Consider the following 17170-nt stretch of genomic DNA (forward strand, 5'->3'; position numbering starts at 1 on the left):
AGAGTCTCACTAGAAATATGTCACTTTGCCTGAGCAGAGTTTTGAAGAAAAGTGTGTTTAACCGGTATGGCTCCAGATCTGTGTTAGAGCTTGATGAGACTTGCAGCCATCCCACATTCCTGTGGGAGGTATATTACTGTTATTAAAAATTGATTTGTAAATACCTAAGGTATTCCAGGGCAACCTTAGTAACTGAAAACTCCATGGACAAAAGAAATGTCAAATTATCTCAGTACATTTTGCCTCTCTAACAAATATCTCAACATTGCCTGATATTGAGATGCTTCTTCACTCTGCTGTAGGGTGGTGCTAAACACTGTTAAATAAATGGACACTGAACCTCTCTTCCATTCCAGAAGTGAGTGAAAATCAGGCACCAAAGGAGTAATCCCTGTGGAGATGTTTTCTACATGCATATTTAAATTGCTCTGGCACCTGCTGTGCTGAAGGGCTTACAGCAATCTGTGGATGAAGAATTGATGAAAGGAACCTGTCAGTTTTTATGAGCTTTAGGATCGTTATCTTTATCATTTACTATTCTTTGCACAGCTGTCACAGTATCTGGGCCCACTGCTGATGGCTGCTTTGACACTCAGGACTTGCTGCAGTCATTTCTTGAGCCTAGGTGTGGGCTGTAAACGTAGGGCTGGGTGAAATACCACAAAAAAGGGACACCTTGAGAGAGTCTGCTTTTGAAAATGGTTTGAAAGATTCTGTGGTGGCATGAACCAAGGTGATCTCTGGTTTAGTTTTCCAAATGGAGTTGTCTTCAACACGTCGTATGGCCAAGCAGCCCTTGCTGAAGCAGAAAGCACCTTGTGAAACTGGAAGAAGACTGGCCCCAAACTCACACCTACCAAGTATTTTGCATTTATGCTGGAGAAATAAAGGTGCTCTTTGACCTTGCAATAGTGACTGAGCAAGCCCTGAACGTGCTCCAGGAACACCATACTGTGCTCTGTATTCCATGGTCACTGCTGCTGCTGCTCCCAAGCCCTCGTGGCAGGGAGTTTGCCCCACCAGGAGCAGTGCTGCAGCCTTCCCGTGGCTCCTGCCTCTCCAGGAAGATCAGAGCTGCACAGCCTCACTTGGGACTCCAAGGGGAAGCGTTTCCTGTCAGGGACAGGATAACACCCCTGGACACACACAGCCCTTTCCTCTGGCCCAGCTGCCCAAGAAGCTCACAAACACAGACAGAAAATCAGGTTTGTTTTTAACCAGTTAGCAGAACAAAAGTGGCTGGAGGTCAAATTCTAAACCCTGCAGGAGCACATTATTTACTACAGACCCTGCATCAGAGAGCAGTGGTACCTCCCAGGCACAAAACTGCATAGATATTATTCCTGAATTGGATCAAGTCTACTCAGTATCTGTTATCAGTCTTAACTAAGAGAATAGTGTAGCAATTACAGGCTATAAAGTAAATCAAGCACCATACTTGCTGTAACAGAAATAATTGCTGGAAACTTGGTGGTACCTTCTCTCTTCTTTTCAAGAAATTAATACGGAAGGGGAGTCAGGCTTTTGGGCGAAGCACCACAAAAGATCAAGTCCAGTCCTGTAAAATAATAATGGAGAATTCAGTGGGACCTGAAATTGGCCTAATGAAATATTATTTTATCTATTGCTACAGTATTTGTCTTGATAGGTGAAGTATTTATGAACTCTCATTTAAAATACTGCAACAGAGGCATTATGATAAAAAGAAATCTGAGTTGATTACAAAGCAGCTGCAGCATTTCAACAGTATCATATAAAAATTAAGGACTAGGCATCAATATTATTCACAACAGCAAACCCAGAAAGTGATTTGCTTCATGTACTTTTTTTTATCCTTATATTATCATATTTGCTCCACTGTAAAAAGCCAGATGGGTTTTTCCCCTCCTAAGAAAAGCCAGATGCCCCCTTTATATCTGCCAACAGGCACTTTTCTGGAAGCAGAGAATCAGTCTGTTTACATCTAATGGAAACATTCTACAGATCCATCAAATAAAGTACTCCAACATTGTTAATAACTGCCCACTGTTAACGAAACACCACGAGGAAAGATAATGTAAAATAGTCCTAAATCATTACTAACGCACACAAGATTCTGATGTTTTATTTCTTAATAGCCTGTTTGCCCCCATTTATAAATTCCAAACCCTGGGGCTCTGACTGCTCCCTATAAAATACAGTATGCAATGCACAGGTAGCAATAATTTGCAGCAAACATAACAAAATACTGCTAAAGCAACAAAAGAAGTTATAAAATCTGGCAGAACGAATCCAAACATTGTGTTTGGGACCTTGGATTCACCAGAATGCCCGGTGTGCTCATGCACACGTGTTCCCATCGCTCTGCTTTCCACAAAAGGGAGATTCCAGGCCATTTAATCATAAATTCCTGGGATGACTCTCTCTCCTTGTTTGTGGGATTTGTTTTTTAATTGTGTTTACATTCTTTTGTGTGGGTTGGGAATTTCGGTTTGTTTGTGATGAAACATCAAAGTTGAGTCCCAAATTAATACTGTGCAGCCATATATTCCTTGCACCATCCCACAAGAGGACAATAGCCACACACACAGTTACCAAGTTTTATGCAACTTTAATGGGATTAAACTAATCTATAGATCTTTGTGTGATGTGATTTTTGCTTTCTCATCCAATTTTCCTGCTGTTATTTTTCCTATTATTTTGCTTATTTAATATCTATTTTCAGATTAAAAAAATAAAAGCTGTCCGAATCTTCCCGTGAAATAAAAGAATTAATAATCTGTAAACATGCAAGTTTAATCAGTTGATATTTTTAATTCTGTTTTCAAGGAAGCTGCATTTTAATCCTGACACATGCACTGCAGAAATGTGTGGCCCATAATCTTTCCCACACGGTGGTTACTGTACAAATCACACACAGGAAATTATCAGCACTGAGAGCAGATAAAACTCGACCTGAGATTGCTGGATTGTGTGACAGAGAGTCTTTGCAGCTCTCAAAAAGCTGCACAAGTAATTCAGCAGAACTGCTAGTAAATAAAAACTCCTTGAGTTGTGCAGAACTTTGGTGTTTCAAAATCAATAGTGAGGACAGCAGAGCGTGGGGTTTGTGAGAGGTGCCAGAGAAGGCACAGTGGACTGAGATTCTCAGCAACATTCACTTAACCAAAGTCACCACTTGAGTGTTACCCCAGAAACTATTTCTCTCCCAAATATTGAGATGTTTTCCATGCAAAACATTTACATCTGAGCCTTCTCTTCAGGTTTACACAACACATTAACTGCCAGCACAACAATCCAATGGAGCAATTAATTTACACTCTGCAAACTGAATATTCAGCTGTGGTTTGGGATCCTTCTTCACCAGGATCAGTTTCATATTTAGCCACTTTGCTCTTCTGACTGCTTCCTTAGCAATTCTAGGGAAGAATCACATCCCTCCATTCCACCTCTAGATTGGGGAACTCTATTTGGCTTTAAAAATATATCCATCTATTTTAAATGTGTTTATATATTTTACATAAAACATTTCTAGAGATTTTCAGCTGGTTTGTTTTTCAGCTGGATCAGTGTCCTGATGTGGTTCACAGTGCAGAGCTAAAGGTTGGTGTGCCTTGTTGCCAGGGCAGGAACAGGAGCAGGTAGGAACCAGTAATACAGCAAAGCCTTCATGTCATCAAGCCAAGCCTTATTTAAGATGTGGCTCCTTTTGCACGGACTGAAAAAACAAAGTAATTTCAGTTCTTTACATTTGCGTTAGCTCTGCAGAAGAGATCTGTGTCCTCTGAGTCCATTTAGTAGCCATGACTCAGTGGGATTGTTTATTACAAAACCAAACCAAAATTCCAGCACGCTTATACAATAAACTTTCACCAGACCTTAATTATGTATGGTCATGCTGTCCACTGAGAAACACCTGATAAAAATCTCCAGCGAGTGCTAACTAGACAGAATTCCTCGTTTTGAAGATTTGCATCTATTTGAGATTTCCCTGGGGTTTGTCTCCCTAATACCCCAAGTTCACCCACACATTTCCTGTCCTCACCCCGCAGAACAGAAGAGAGAATTGGTCCGTGCTAAGGTTTAAACCTCTCCCCCTGGGAGTGCTCCAGCTCTACAGAGCTCAGCTTAAGCTTTGCCTGTTTATAGGCCAGACTGTTCAGTGTAAATGAGTTCTGGATAAATGAGCTCAGGCTCAGGTGTGAGGTTGGGTGCAGATCCAGCCTGATGTCTCTGCACCAGGCTCTGGTGCTCGTGTCTGAGCTGGCAATGTACTTCCAGCTTTATTCCTAAAATATTTTTTGTTCAGAATGATCTGATGGATGCTACCCAGCCTCCTCAGCCTTGGTGCTTCAGAGGAAATCCTATCTGACATTTAATTTATCCTAACCAAAATCAGTGGGTTTGCAAAGCTGGATCACAGTTCTCAGCTGGGCCCTACAAAAACGCTTTACACTTCATGTCCTGTGGAAACATGGATCTCGTGTGGGCAAAGATGTTGTTGCCTCGATTCCATTCAATTTCCAACAATAATCTAAATAAAATAATAGAAGGGCCTTGCTGCTTTTTCAGTACAGGGCGCATCTCCTACAGCCTCACCTGTGCAACATGAAGATCCCTCACTCACTCCCAAGCACAGCTCACAGCCCCTCATTGGAAGACTTCAACAGACAAAAACAGGGAACAGAAGGAATTAATGAGGTAGCAAAGAACCGGAAAGACTCCATAGGAAATTTGACACAAAATGGACAAAGTGAGCTAAAAAACTGATATAAAATCATAGAATGATTTGGCTTAGATTGGAAAGGACCTTAAAGATCATTTAGTCCCCGTTCCCAAATAAAAGATGTCCTCTTATTTATTGAATATTTTGAATAACACAGATCCCCAGCCCTATTAAAGCAGAGAAGGTGTTTTCAGGACATGGGAAGCACTTTCTCCTCCCTCCATTTAGGTCTTTATCAGCAACTCTGGGATATCCTAAACGATCAAGTGCAGACAGGCGTGTGCTAGTTCCACCTGCACTACATTACCTCTCAACGGACAAAGGTTTCCTTCCTAATAAATCCTCTTCTAAACTGCTGGTTTAAAGTTCTATTTTTTTTTCTTTATTGTCAGAAACGTCATTGTCTTTATTACTTCATGGCCCTCTTGTCTGCAGAAAGAGCATTTCCGAGTCTGCGTGATGAACGAGAGAAAGAAATTATAACCCAGAAACTATAATGAGTTGGGTCTTGGGAGGTTGGTCTCTTCCTTTGGGAGGAATTCCAAGCTTGGATACTGTGCTAACACAGCTTGGAAACTTCTAAACCCCCCGTGTGCGGTTGGTCATTTTGCTGGTGTGAAAGCAGGAGAGCTCCCAGAGTTGCCTCAATAGGAACACTGGAACCTGGACCTACTTGGAGTTTATAGAAACAACAGGGAAATCAGCACGCCCTTGTATCCAGTGCCATCCTTTCCCCCGAAGGGAGCGGGAATTGTCCCTGAGCGGAGCAAGGATGCTCTGAGGGGAGCGGGGATGCCCTGAGGGCAGCGGGATTGCCCCGAGGGCCGTGGGAATTGCCGCGAACGTAAAGGAAATTGACCCGAGGGCAGCGGGGATGCCCTGAGGGAAGCAGAAATGCTCTGAGGCGAGCGGGATTGCCTCGAGGGGGAATTGCGCTGAGGGCAACGGGGATGCCATGAGGGTAGCGGGCGGTCGAGGCCCGGGACGCGCCCTGAGGGCAGGGGGGATGCCATGAGGGGAGCGGGAAGCCGAGGCCTGGGACGCGCCCCGAGGGCAGCGGGGATGCCATGAGGGGAGCGGGGATGCCCCGAGGGCAGCGGGGATGCCATGAGGGCAGCGGGCGGTCGAGGCCCGGGACGCGCCGCAGCCCCCGCGGCTCCCCTGGAGGGCGGGCCAAGGCCGCCGGGTGTGCGCGGCCCGGGGAGGCGGCGGCGGAGGAGGCGGAGGCGGCGGCGGTAAAGGGGAGGGCAGGGCTGGGCTGAGCCGTGCCGGGCGGGCGGGCGAGTGACACCTGGGCGGCTGCGCTGCCTCCTCCTCCTCTCACGTAGGTTTCGACTTTCTTCCCCGCCCGGAAACTTGGTGGAGGCGCCGCGCTTGCCGCCGTCGCAGGCCGGGTTGGCGCTGGGCTTCCAGCGCCTCTTCTCTCCCCATCCCGGGGGCGAGCGAGCCCTTTCCTGCCCCCGGCGGCCGCAGGTGAGCGGGGACGGTGTGGGGGAGTCCTGCCGGGACTGAGGGACGTGGGAGTCCCTTAGGAGGCGCGGGGCTCCCACTGGGCTGAGGTCCCCTGAGAGACGCGGTGGGGGGAACACGGGGCTGAGGTCGGGGCGTCCCGACCGGCTGAGCGCGGGGGTCCCTTCAGGGGCTCGGGGGGTCCCGCCGGGGCTGAAGGGATGCGGGGTCCCTTGAGGGGCTCGGGGGGTTCCGCCGGGGCTGAGGGGTCGCGGATCCGCTGCGGGGGCGGCCGGGGATCCCCGTTCTGCCAGCGGCGGGCTCTCGGCCGTGACCGCGCGGGGCCACCGCCGATGTCCCTTATCACTGACACGGGCAGCGCAGGTGAAGGCTGCCGGCCCCAGGGTTTAACTCTTCACAGCTCGTGCCTGGGCAGGGCTCCCCAAACCCGGCGGTTTTCCGCTTGCGGGGGTCGCAGGGAGGTAGTGGGGCAGAAATGTCTTTGCGAGGAGTCGGCGAGTTTGCTGGTAATTAATGCAGGGGGAAAAACGCCTATAAATAGAAGTTGAGATAAACAGGCAAAGCACAGCAAGGTGAGGATGTGGACCTTTTGGAAATACCTTAAAGGTAAGACGTACAGGTGGTGATAAGGCTTAGTTTAACCCAAAGAGCAACCATATGTCTGGACAGATTTCTATTTAATTTACGAGGGTTTTTTTATGAGGGGTGGAAAGCAGGGTGAGGCTGTGTGCTGCTGAAGGGGTGATTGATCCTGCTCTGCTTGGTTGGGTGCACTTGGCATCTCGAGGATAATGTCAGGAGGAAAGAGATCTGATGGAGAAGGAGCAGCCTAGGCAGCAGCCAGCTGATGCCAGCGCAGGAGGTGGCAGGGACAGTGGGACTGCCCCTTTCGGTGGCACTGCAGGCTTAGTTTGCTTTAAGCCCTGCTTGAAACGGCACTTTCAACTCCTTGAGCGTTTTTTGGGACCTGCTTTACCTCGGGAAAGTAAGGAGCTCAAAATGAGTGCTTCCCTGCTGCTTACCAACCTGAAAAAGGGTCATATTTAAACTTCTGCTCCAGTTTTTTAGCCAAGGCGAAAGGACCAGAACATAAAGTTTCCGTAGGAAAAACTATTCCAGCTCAAGTACAGATATAAGTGGTAGGGAAGGTCTCTGCTGTGCAGAGAGTGTGTCGGAGCAGGGGCACAGTGGAGATAATTGGCAGTCCAGAGAAGTTTCTGTCACTGTCACAGAAGCCCAGAGCTGTCCTGTGTAATCCTTAAGCCCCTGGAGGCTCAAGCAGCCCAAGGTTTGGGTGGGTTGGAGAACTGGAGCTCTCCTGCAGCAGTGCCAGTTGTGTGCTGTGCCTTTGAGGGATGGCGCTGACGTTTGTCCTTGATGCTGGAGCTCTTTTGGCAGCTCTCCAGCAAAGGGAGAGCAGATTGCACACATGGCTCCTTCAAAACAAAACTTCTTTCTCTGAAGTTGCACACTCCAAGTCGTCTTTCACAATTTCCCTAAGCAGATGTAGTGTGTCTGCTGCTGAAAGGGCCTAAGGCAGTGGGAATATTTATTCCCTCCCCCAAAGGGATTTGCTCCCTGAACCAGCTTATGGAGTCAGAACAGCACCAGTGCTTGTGCAGGGCAAAACAAAGGGGTCATATGGCTGAGGATGGAGCAGGGAAGTGATAAACAGGAGGCAAACCTCTTCTGGGGCTCCCCAGCTGGAAAAGTCAGCTGTGCTGGAAATCCACACCTTCACTCACCCTAAGTGTTAGCATGCAAGCTGGGTGCAGATGGAATTCATTTAAATAACAGGGATGCACTGGCATAAAACCCCGTGGGATGAACGGGAGAGAAGGACCTGTGGTGTGCAGCAAAAAGGAACATCTGTTGAATGACAAATTTCAAGTTTTTAACTGAATGAATACTAAGGGAAATGAGCAAGAGTTAAGAAACAAACCCAGCCATATGGCCTGGGCAATGAGGGCTGAAAAAGGTGGAAGAAACAGCTTCCAGGAGGGACCTGGCAGCTACATGACCTCCAAAAAACCCCATGAGGTTCGAAGATACCTGATGAAACAGGTTGAGATTGATTCTGGGTGAACTTAGTGCTACCTGAATTGCAATTCCAGTAACTTCTAGAAATTGTAATTAATGGGTTTATAAACTATGGTAATGCAGTACTTCCCAAGTGTGCTTAATAAAAAAATTTACACATTTATGAGATTGTAGAGTATTAGACTTAAATAGTATCATAAGAATAAACCTAAAAGAATGAATATCACTGCATAATAAAATATCTGTAGCTCATGAAGCACCCCTACTGTATTTTCTCTTCTCCTTGCACTGCCATATATATCTTACTTTCTGCATTAAAATAAAAGCATCCTGCTGCAACAGCTCTATTGATTTCGCTTTGAAAATGAAGCTGCATCATTTCATTCTGCTCGTGTGGATCTCCCCAGAGGAGTTGCAGCTGTTGCCTTACTCACAGGCCTGAATATGTTTTGCTGGTTTAATACAAAACCCTCTTGTTTGGCTTTTCCTTCTCAGTTTACTTTAGTGGTGCTGCTCATACAGTTGTTAGGAATTGTATTTGACAGTCCCTCGTCCATTTATGCTCCCTGATTTATAGCATATAAAACGTTGCTCTTGGCTTAGAAATTTCTTGACACAAATGAAGTTTGAAAATATGAAAATATCTGGCAGTTTTTCTGATATTTCAGATAAGAAATTGCCCACGAGTCAGTATCTCACAAGCCATCTAAAGGGTTAGAGGGGATTTAGATGAATGAGCAGTAGGAATTACTGTGCTGGTCCAGGAAAAAGCACTTAAGGCTGGAAGGAGGGAAATGGAATAAAGCTGGAGGAATTTGGAGAGACAATCAGCAGCTTACAGGCAAAGGCTTTTTTTATTATTATTTTAAAATATATATATTTATATAGTGATCCCCTGAGTTTAGAGGTTCTCTGTGCAAATTCTGTTAGGAGATGTAGTGTTCGTTATTTGGAATATTCTGGAAAGGAAGCACTAGAAGGGATTATGTATTTTTTTTAAAGTGTTGTCTAATTTTGCTTACTCTTTGCCTGTACCTTAAACAATGCACGTTTTGTAAACAGCTGCAGCAGAGTCTCTCTAAAAGCTGTTTTTCTGACAGTTAAAAAGGAGTTGAGATAAAACTTGCCCTGTTCTCTTGCGGGTTCAAGGGACTCTCTCACCTGTGACATCAGTGTGGCCGTTGCTGAAAGCCCAGTAAATCATGAGCGGCCCTATTTGTAAAGTTCTCAGACTTATCTGGGGGTGGGGGGGTTGATAATAGAGAAGTTCTTCTCACCTGATAAATGCTATTGCAGATCTCTACACAGCAAATAAATAACGGCAGCAGTCCCTGCCCTGGGAACTTGGAGCTGAGGATTTCCTCTCGTACATGATCGCAACTGGTCGGGAACAAAAATTGCCGCGTGCTTATTTCAAGGAGGATACATAAAAATAAACATAATGGCTCTCGTGGGCCTTTTAGTGCTTAGGATAAAACCCATTTCCTTGTGAGATCAACACCTGGGGCTACTTTAGTCCGAATCTCCAGGGGCTGAAAACTGAGCGGAGAAAGGGGATTCCTCCCCCTTCCCTTCCCTCCCCACAGCGGTAGTGCAGGTCACTCACTGCTGGCTCAGGAGGAATGTGGCTGTTGCACTGATTTGGGAACAGCTCAAGGACTTTGCTCTCTTGCTTCAGCTCCTTTAGCTGATGAGGCAACCACTCCCATTTTAAAATTATTTTTAGAACAAGGGAAAATATAGTTATCAATTCACACATATTGCAAATGTGTGCCCCTGTGCGGCAAGATAACAATGGGTTTGAAAGTCCTGCTGCTGGTACCAGCTTGGACCCAGCCTTAAATCGGAATAAGATTTGAAAAGAAAGAAATACATCCCAAATACAAAATGCCTCTTGCAGTTTTGTTTCCCTCAGCTATGAGGGTTGTTTAAAGTCAATAAGATACACCAGGAGAAATGGTATGAAATTGGATGAAAAGTGCCATGTGCAACTGAGTAAGCTCATGAACACAGATGTCTTAAACAGCAGAATATGTCTCAAGTCCTTTAAAAATGAGGTATAATACTGTTCTGTCTGTCTATTGGGGAATGTCATCTTTATCCAGAGACTTTTTATTTTATTGACTTCTGCTGTTTCATTATTTACTTAGGAGCTGTCACCTGTGGTGAAGGGCATTTCAGCTACTGGTTGCAGCAGCTCTGCCTACCCAGAGGCACTGGCAGAGTTTAAGTTCACTTCAAACTCAGCTGCAGCTGCCCTGGGGAGCCACAGTTTGAGACGGTTTCGTTTTGTTTAAATGAAGGTAACTTGTTTTCTTTCTTTCCCCTTTACCACGATCTGATGGTGAGATGGAATGTAAAGGGGAATTACAGACTTAATTAGCTCTTAATTCAGCTTTTTTAGTTAGTGTGAACAAGCTCGGGCTAGAAAGTACTTTGCATAAAAACCCCTCTTACCCCATGAAAGGAAGTCTGAGCAGGGTGCTGTCACCCTGCTGTCACTGGGCACAGGAGCTGTTGGGAAAGAAGAGCCAGGCCAGGGGAAACGTGCTGGTCCCTCTGGAATGACTCTCAGCCATCCTGCCTTGGGTTTATTTTGTAGAGCTGAGATTCCAAGTGCCTGTTGATATAAAGGGATACTGTCACACCTTGTGCCAAACTCTTTAAACAGAACACCATTAAAAAAAAATAGTGCTACTGAGACTTGGACCGGGTAATGAGGAGTTCTGTGCTTCTTTATCCTGCAGCAAAGCCCTAATCTGGTGTTTCTGATGTTAAAAACTGTGTCTGTTGATAGGAAATATTTCATCTCCAGGTGCAAAGCTGCTTTCATGCTGCTGGATTGCTTGTGGTAAAGTTTTGTAGAAAACAAGAGTTCCTTGTTTGTGTTGTAACGAACTTAGAAAATTAGTTATTTCATGCTTAAGGCTGAGAGTAGCCAAGATTAATTTCTTTTAACTGAAATTAATTTTAAAGGAACACTTTGATAGAGTGTGATAAAGATTAAAGCTCTGTAGGAGTTTCTCACAAGACAGCAAGGCTTAGAGCTACAGAAATACCTTTTGTCTCCCAAAAGCAAGAGTCTCTCTCTTCCCGCCTCCTCCCTTCTCACATTACTTTTAAATATCTCTGATGTGACCACCCTGGTGAGGATATTCAAACAGAGACTTTTAAAACATCCAGTTATATAAAATATAGTGCACAGTCTGCTTCTTCCCCTGTATCCTTCGGAAGTGCTGGGATGAGAAAGCGTTGCCTCTCTCTGACCTGTATGACAAACACAGATCACAAAGGGACAGTGCTGTGCAGGTTTTCTTTCATCTGTCCCTACAAACAAGGAATTTGTAGGTAGACACACAGACAGTGATGAGGTAAGAGCATCTAATACTCATTTATAGCCATTAGACACTTGATCTTTACCTCCTGTCCCAGAAGCAAACCCAGCTCTTTGGAATGTGAGCGTGCTCCCAGATATTCAGATGAACCCAAATCTTAACATCACATCTCCTAATCCCTCTTTGTTTGGTTTTGGGCTTTTTGTTTGGGTTGGAGGAGAAGCTGTGGTTATTAATTACTGATTAAATCCTTAAATAATAGCACTGTGTTCCTTCTTTCTTTGTAGAAACCTTCTCCCACAAACATCAAACTGATTTTTAGGGATGGAGTTGCAGATAGCTGCCAAATTGAAAATGCAGGTGAGGGTGGAGGTGGGAGTATTTAATTTCCTGGAGAGAGATGATTATAGACACGATAGGAAAAAAAAAAAAATAAAGACAATCCACCCATGTGGTGGTAAAACTTCCATAGGAATATTTGGGTCAAATCCTGCAAAGAAGCACATTGATTTAAGTGACTGAAGAATTCCTGCAAGCACAAAAGGAGCAACTTGCATGTTTGTGTGGAATATGATGTAGAAAGGAGGGTGGATATAGTGGAAGCATTCATGAATTCATATCCCTTTTTCTGAGCACTATGTTAAACTAGTCACTGTTGGATCCCCTTTGGAAGAAAAGTGTAGGTGGAAAGCTTAATTCCTTAAGAAAGGAGGAGAGAGGAAATTTACTGGCTCTTGTTACCTAGGTAATATTACCAGAATGATAACACCAGAATCTCCTGCTCTGCAGAAAGTACTGGGATTCATTTCTGAAGTTACATTTGTGTAGCCCTGCTACTTTAACACTCTGGGTCCTGTGAGACAGTTACTGCTCTGTGCAATCATTAACTGAGAGAGAAGCAAATGTTCTGAGCATATGGTAGTGAGAGAAATAAATTATAAGTACCAATTTCTTAAGTTTTCATGTCAGCTTTTGATTCTCCTCAAATTAAAAATGCTTGCAATTTAAGCTGTTGATTGCTAGTAAGATTTTTAAAACTGAGTATTACGAATCTTCACTTGCATTGAACTTTCAGATACACTAATCAGACAGGCTTTTTATAAAAGTCTGGAAGATTTTTATAAAAAAACTTTTATAAATCTGTCTGGAAGTGAGTTACGTTAAAAATGGAAATCCATCAATGCTGCAGAGCTGATCCTGCAAAAGTTGCTCAGCAGAAAACTCCTTGGGATTGTCCTGCTCTACTCAAGCCTTGTAGCTCATCTCTCAGGATAGGGTTTCCTCAGATAATAGCTCTTTTCTGGTCTAACAGGGTAATGATTCTGATTATAATTAATGAAAATACAATTGGCTTTCTGTTTTCTGGTGCAGAAAACAGATACTTGCCCAGAAGCTGAGGCAGATAAAATACCAGATTGTTTAACAAGCACAGAAACACCAAGGAGTTAAATACCACTTATTTTCACATTTATGGTTAAAGGATGGGTATAAAAAATGATGGGGACAATGGAAATTTAGATTTCCATTTTTCTTGATTACATTAAAGCAGCTTTGATTTAGAGTTTCTGAGTGAAATGTTCACACAAGTGCTGAGCAGTTACTCTTGGAGGTGGCTCATTAGAAACCCCGTGACTTCAAGGCAAGCTCAATTAGTGAAAGGGTTGCTTCTTATTTAACTGTATAAATTCACCATCTACAGAATATTTTTACATTCAGTGGCCTGATCTTCAGTCATATCAGAAAATTAACAAAGATAATAGGAAATTGTATCAACACCTGAAACCATTCTTGGGTTTGGTGTTGTGTATTTTTGTAAAATTGACCTACTTCAATATTGATTATAAAAATCCTCTGCTTTTCTAACACTTCTCTTGCAACTGCTGTAAACTAAGGACAGTTCAGTGATGGTTGTGAAACACTGGGGCAACACACTGGAAGTGTTCAGTCAGGACTGTGGTTCCTGTCCTATAAAACCTGTCTCATTTCATGAATCCTTTTTCACAGGCAGGGATGAAATTCAGCAACTCCCCCTCCCTGTTACAGAGCACTTTTCCAGTGCACTTTTCTCTCTCTCTGGAATGGAAAAAAAACCGCGATTCTGTGAAACACAAAACTTCTTAACTGAGTGAAAACTGTTGGAAGAAAGTTTAGGAAAAGCTCTGCCCCTTTTTCTCATGGTTTATTTCTAGAGGATTGGATTTGCTCCGTCAGAATCCATCTGGAACTTGCTTTTAGGTTTGGCTGGTGCCCTGCTGGTGTGTGCCCTCAGCCATCTTCATCCAGATTGTGCTGATGACTTGTTTTGTCCACCCCCAAAAATTAATTAATTGTTTAGCCTTTAGTTGGAATGTTGCATTTCCAGTCTCCCAGGGAAATGTTGTTATAAATACAATAACTGACATAATTACTGCAGTGCAGTGTTACATAGCAGGAGATGTGGGGCATGAGCCCTGCAGTCCCCAAACAAGCTTTTGTATTGGGGTTTCAGCCCAATATTTCTATAGCAACATGTCAGTGCTAACCTACAGCTGCCCAAAAGCATAAACCATGCCAGTTTTAAAGTATTTCCCATGGTACAACTGGTTTTTTAATATTGAGAACCAATTTTTTTTTTTTAATTATTTATTAACTTAAGCAGTTTGAAACACTCCTCTAGCATCTCATATCTGTTAGGAAGAATTTACACTTCTGTTTTATGTCTTTGCTGCAGACTGGCTGCATGGTTTTGTGTTCTGCAATATGGAATGTGCTCTGCTTACTCACCATATTTGTGGTTTTATAAATCAGTTAGTTAATAGAAACAGGCTTGGTTTTATTCTTTTTTTGTTTGGGTTGGTTTTTTTTTTCCCCAGGAGCTTCTTATGTGGTCTTAGGTAGGTTCCTTGAGATCCTCTTCAGAGACATAACAAAGTGTTAACTTCCCAGGAGTTGGTGCCGCTGTGGGTCTGTTTTACCCTCTGGTGATGTAATTTCTCAGTCTTTAAATGGGAATAGCAGCAACATTACACCTCAGAGAAATGTAATTTTGGTAGATACATTCATGACCAAAATGCACTTGGATCAAATGCTGGAACTGTGAGAGCAGACAGGCCTGGATTGAATGGAGCCTTAATTTATACTGCACAGTAAGTGGCACAGGGAAATGCCTTAAAAGCCGGAGCCAGAGCGGTGTTTGGGAATGCTGGTGATAAGCTGGGAAGCTGGAATGCTGCTCTTGGGGTACCCAGGTACCACAGGCACAGCTCCTGCTCAGTCACAGCACAAGTGGAGGCACGGGGTTGGAAAGATTTCTTAGATAATCATGCTCTTTTAAAAGAGCTTTTTTTCTTGAAAGCTGTAGAAGTGAGTCATCAGTTCTGTTTCCAAATCTGGGCTGCTGAGCAGAGAATGAGCAGTTTGCCCACCAGGAATGGTGCCGAGGGGTTCACTGCTGGTGTGGTTCTTGGCAGACCCCTCCCAGAGCTATTAACAGTGTTGTAGATGTGCAGGGGGGGTAGATCTGAGGCTCTGTGCCCTGGCAGAGCTAAAACAAGAATAGGCAATGTGCTAATATTGTCAGGAATAGTCTTGCTTTGGCAGGAATACAGATTAAACTACCTGATAAGTCATCTTAAAAAATAAAGTCTCATCTTTGAGTCAGTGTTACAGTACAAGGAATCCTACTTAAAAAAAAGCCAACAGTGATTTTCTGGTTTGTTTTGTTTTGTTTTTTTTAATAGAGTAAAGATAAAGGTGACCCCAAAGAAATCCTTATGGGAAATATAAAGAGATTTCTGCTGGTTTATTTCCTTCAATTCTTTGTTACGTATAGCAGTGGGGTGTGTTACTCTCTAATTCTGACTCCAGGGGCATTCCTTGTGTTGCACTTTTAGAACGGCAGAGTCCATTAGAGCAGCACATGTACATGTCAGGCTTTAACAATTTCATGCAGTCAATGTGTAGTAACTTGGGACCAAGCTGGATCCTGGTATTGTGATTCCCTCTTTATGTGGAAGCTAAAACCCTTGGAGAGATCCCAGTGCTACAGAGAAAGGCAGGAGCAGGGAAGGTGCCACCCATTGCTGGAAGGAAGCTGGAGAGTGGGGAATGGTGTAACAAAAAAAGCAACACAGGGCTGGAGGGGTTGATTGGGTTGGTCTGGCCTGTGGAGGTTAGAATGGGGACCTGAGATTGGATTGCCAAGGATTGAGTTTGTATCAAACCTCCCCTACAAAGCTGGAATCCTGTGGACTCTCTGACTCTTGAAAGTGGCTCATTGAAGCTGAGGGGAGCCAGACCTGTTATGATGAAACAGTGATTTTTTCTAGACACTTCAGCTGTGCCTTGTTGGGCTGCAGCACTATCTGTGCTGGATGAGATTTTAGCAATTCTCCCCTTGCAGAAGCTCTGCTTTGTGCCCGAGTCCCTGATCAAGGGAGGCTTGTTTGAGCCTGCTGCCCTCCCCATGCTGCTCACTCAGCCCTGCCTTGCCGAAGGCTCTGGGCTGGGTTTCATCACAGGGATGTCAGCCTTAGGTTCCCCTGTGTCTGCAGGAGTGTCCTCGTTATTGAAGGGACAGTGGTGTAAAAGTAGAATTCACCGGGACATTTAAAATGAAATCTTCACCCCTTGTTTTCAAGGAGCTAGAAGTGAGACAGCAGATCAGCTTAGGGCAGCAAAATTGTGGTGACACTTTTATCTTCCACAAGTTATTACTCAGATGTTACTCATCAATGGGATTCATCTTGTGTAACCTTTAAACACAGAGCAGAGAATGAATTCGGGAAATAATCTGAAAAAAAACCCAAAAAAGTAGTTTATCAGCAAAACTACTGTGAGGTTTGTTTTTGCTGAGAAAGTGGATTTGTTTCATCACCTGCCAAAGTTTTATGCAAATAGTCCAACCCGAAGCACAAGTATGTCTGATTGGTGGTGTTTGCCTTGGAAGGTTCGTGTTTCATTAACTGCTGGTGCTGAGCTGATTGATTAGAATTGGTAGGAGATGTTAAGTGATGGTCTGATGTTGAAATGTTCCTTTTTCACCTGTAAGATCATTCCAGATCAGCTGAAGCCTGGCAAAAAGGCAAATAAGGCAAACAGTAGGGCTGCCTGTTTCAGGTGGAGGCAAGCACCAAACGACAGGGGGATTTCTAAGAGAGGAGGACATGGACACATGTGCTTTCATTTCCTTGTGTGCTGTCTGTGAGCTGTGTTTTGGTTTGGGGAGCACTGAGTCAGCCACACAGGAGTTAAGGAGGGAATGCAAACAGAAGAGTTAGGGATGTTCACCCAGCCTCAAGGGGAAGATGTTTTCTGGCACTTCAGCAGGGGAGGGAGAAGCAAACAACTCTTCTTGTACCCACCTGGAACCGTGACAGTGAGGTTTTAATCTTTTGAAGTGAACAAGTTCCTATGGCTGGGTAAAAATTCGCCTGTGAAATGGCTGATTCTGTTGGTGATACGTTCTCCCTTTAATTAAATAGCTGACTTACCTTGACAATTAATTGGAGTGATGTATGATTTTTATTAGAAACCCATGACTAATTTTTTCTTGCCGTTCCTGCTGTCTTATTGTTCTTGTCTCCCCTCCTCCGAGTTGTGCTGTGTGCCAGCCATGTCCTCCAGGCGCTGGTGCAGACCA

The 17170-nt window shown here is 44.2% G+C and overlaps 1 protein-coding gene across 2 annotated transcripts in view; it reads left to right on the plus strand.

Annotated features, from left to right (window-relative positions):
* Nucleotides 1-5972: 5972 nt before the first annotated feature.
* Nucleotides 5973-17170, plus strand: part of LOC104691608 (ligand of Numb protein X 2-like) — a 29321-nt gene continuing 18123 nt past the window's right edge. The window contains exons 1-2 of one of the 2 annotated variants that reach the window (XM_039572203.1): nucleotides 5973-6178; nucleotides 10366-10518. The gene's annotated coding sequence lies outside the window, so the exon portion shown is untranslated. The remainder of the gene's footprint in view (nucleotides 6179-10365; nucleotides 10519-17170) is intronic. The other variant, XM_039572202.1, reaches the window with a different exon arrangement.

This window comes from Corvus cornix, chromosome 4A (assembly GCF_000738735.6).
Source record: "Corvus cornix cornix isolate S_Up_H32 chromosome 4A, ASM73873v5, whole genome shotgun sequence".
In the NCBI taxonomy this organism is placed as follows: domain Eukaryota; kingdom Metazoa; phylum Chordata; class Aves; order Passeriformes; family Corvidae; genus Corvus; species Corvus cornix.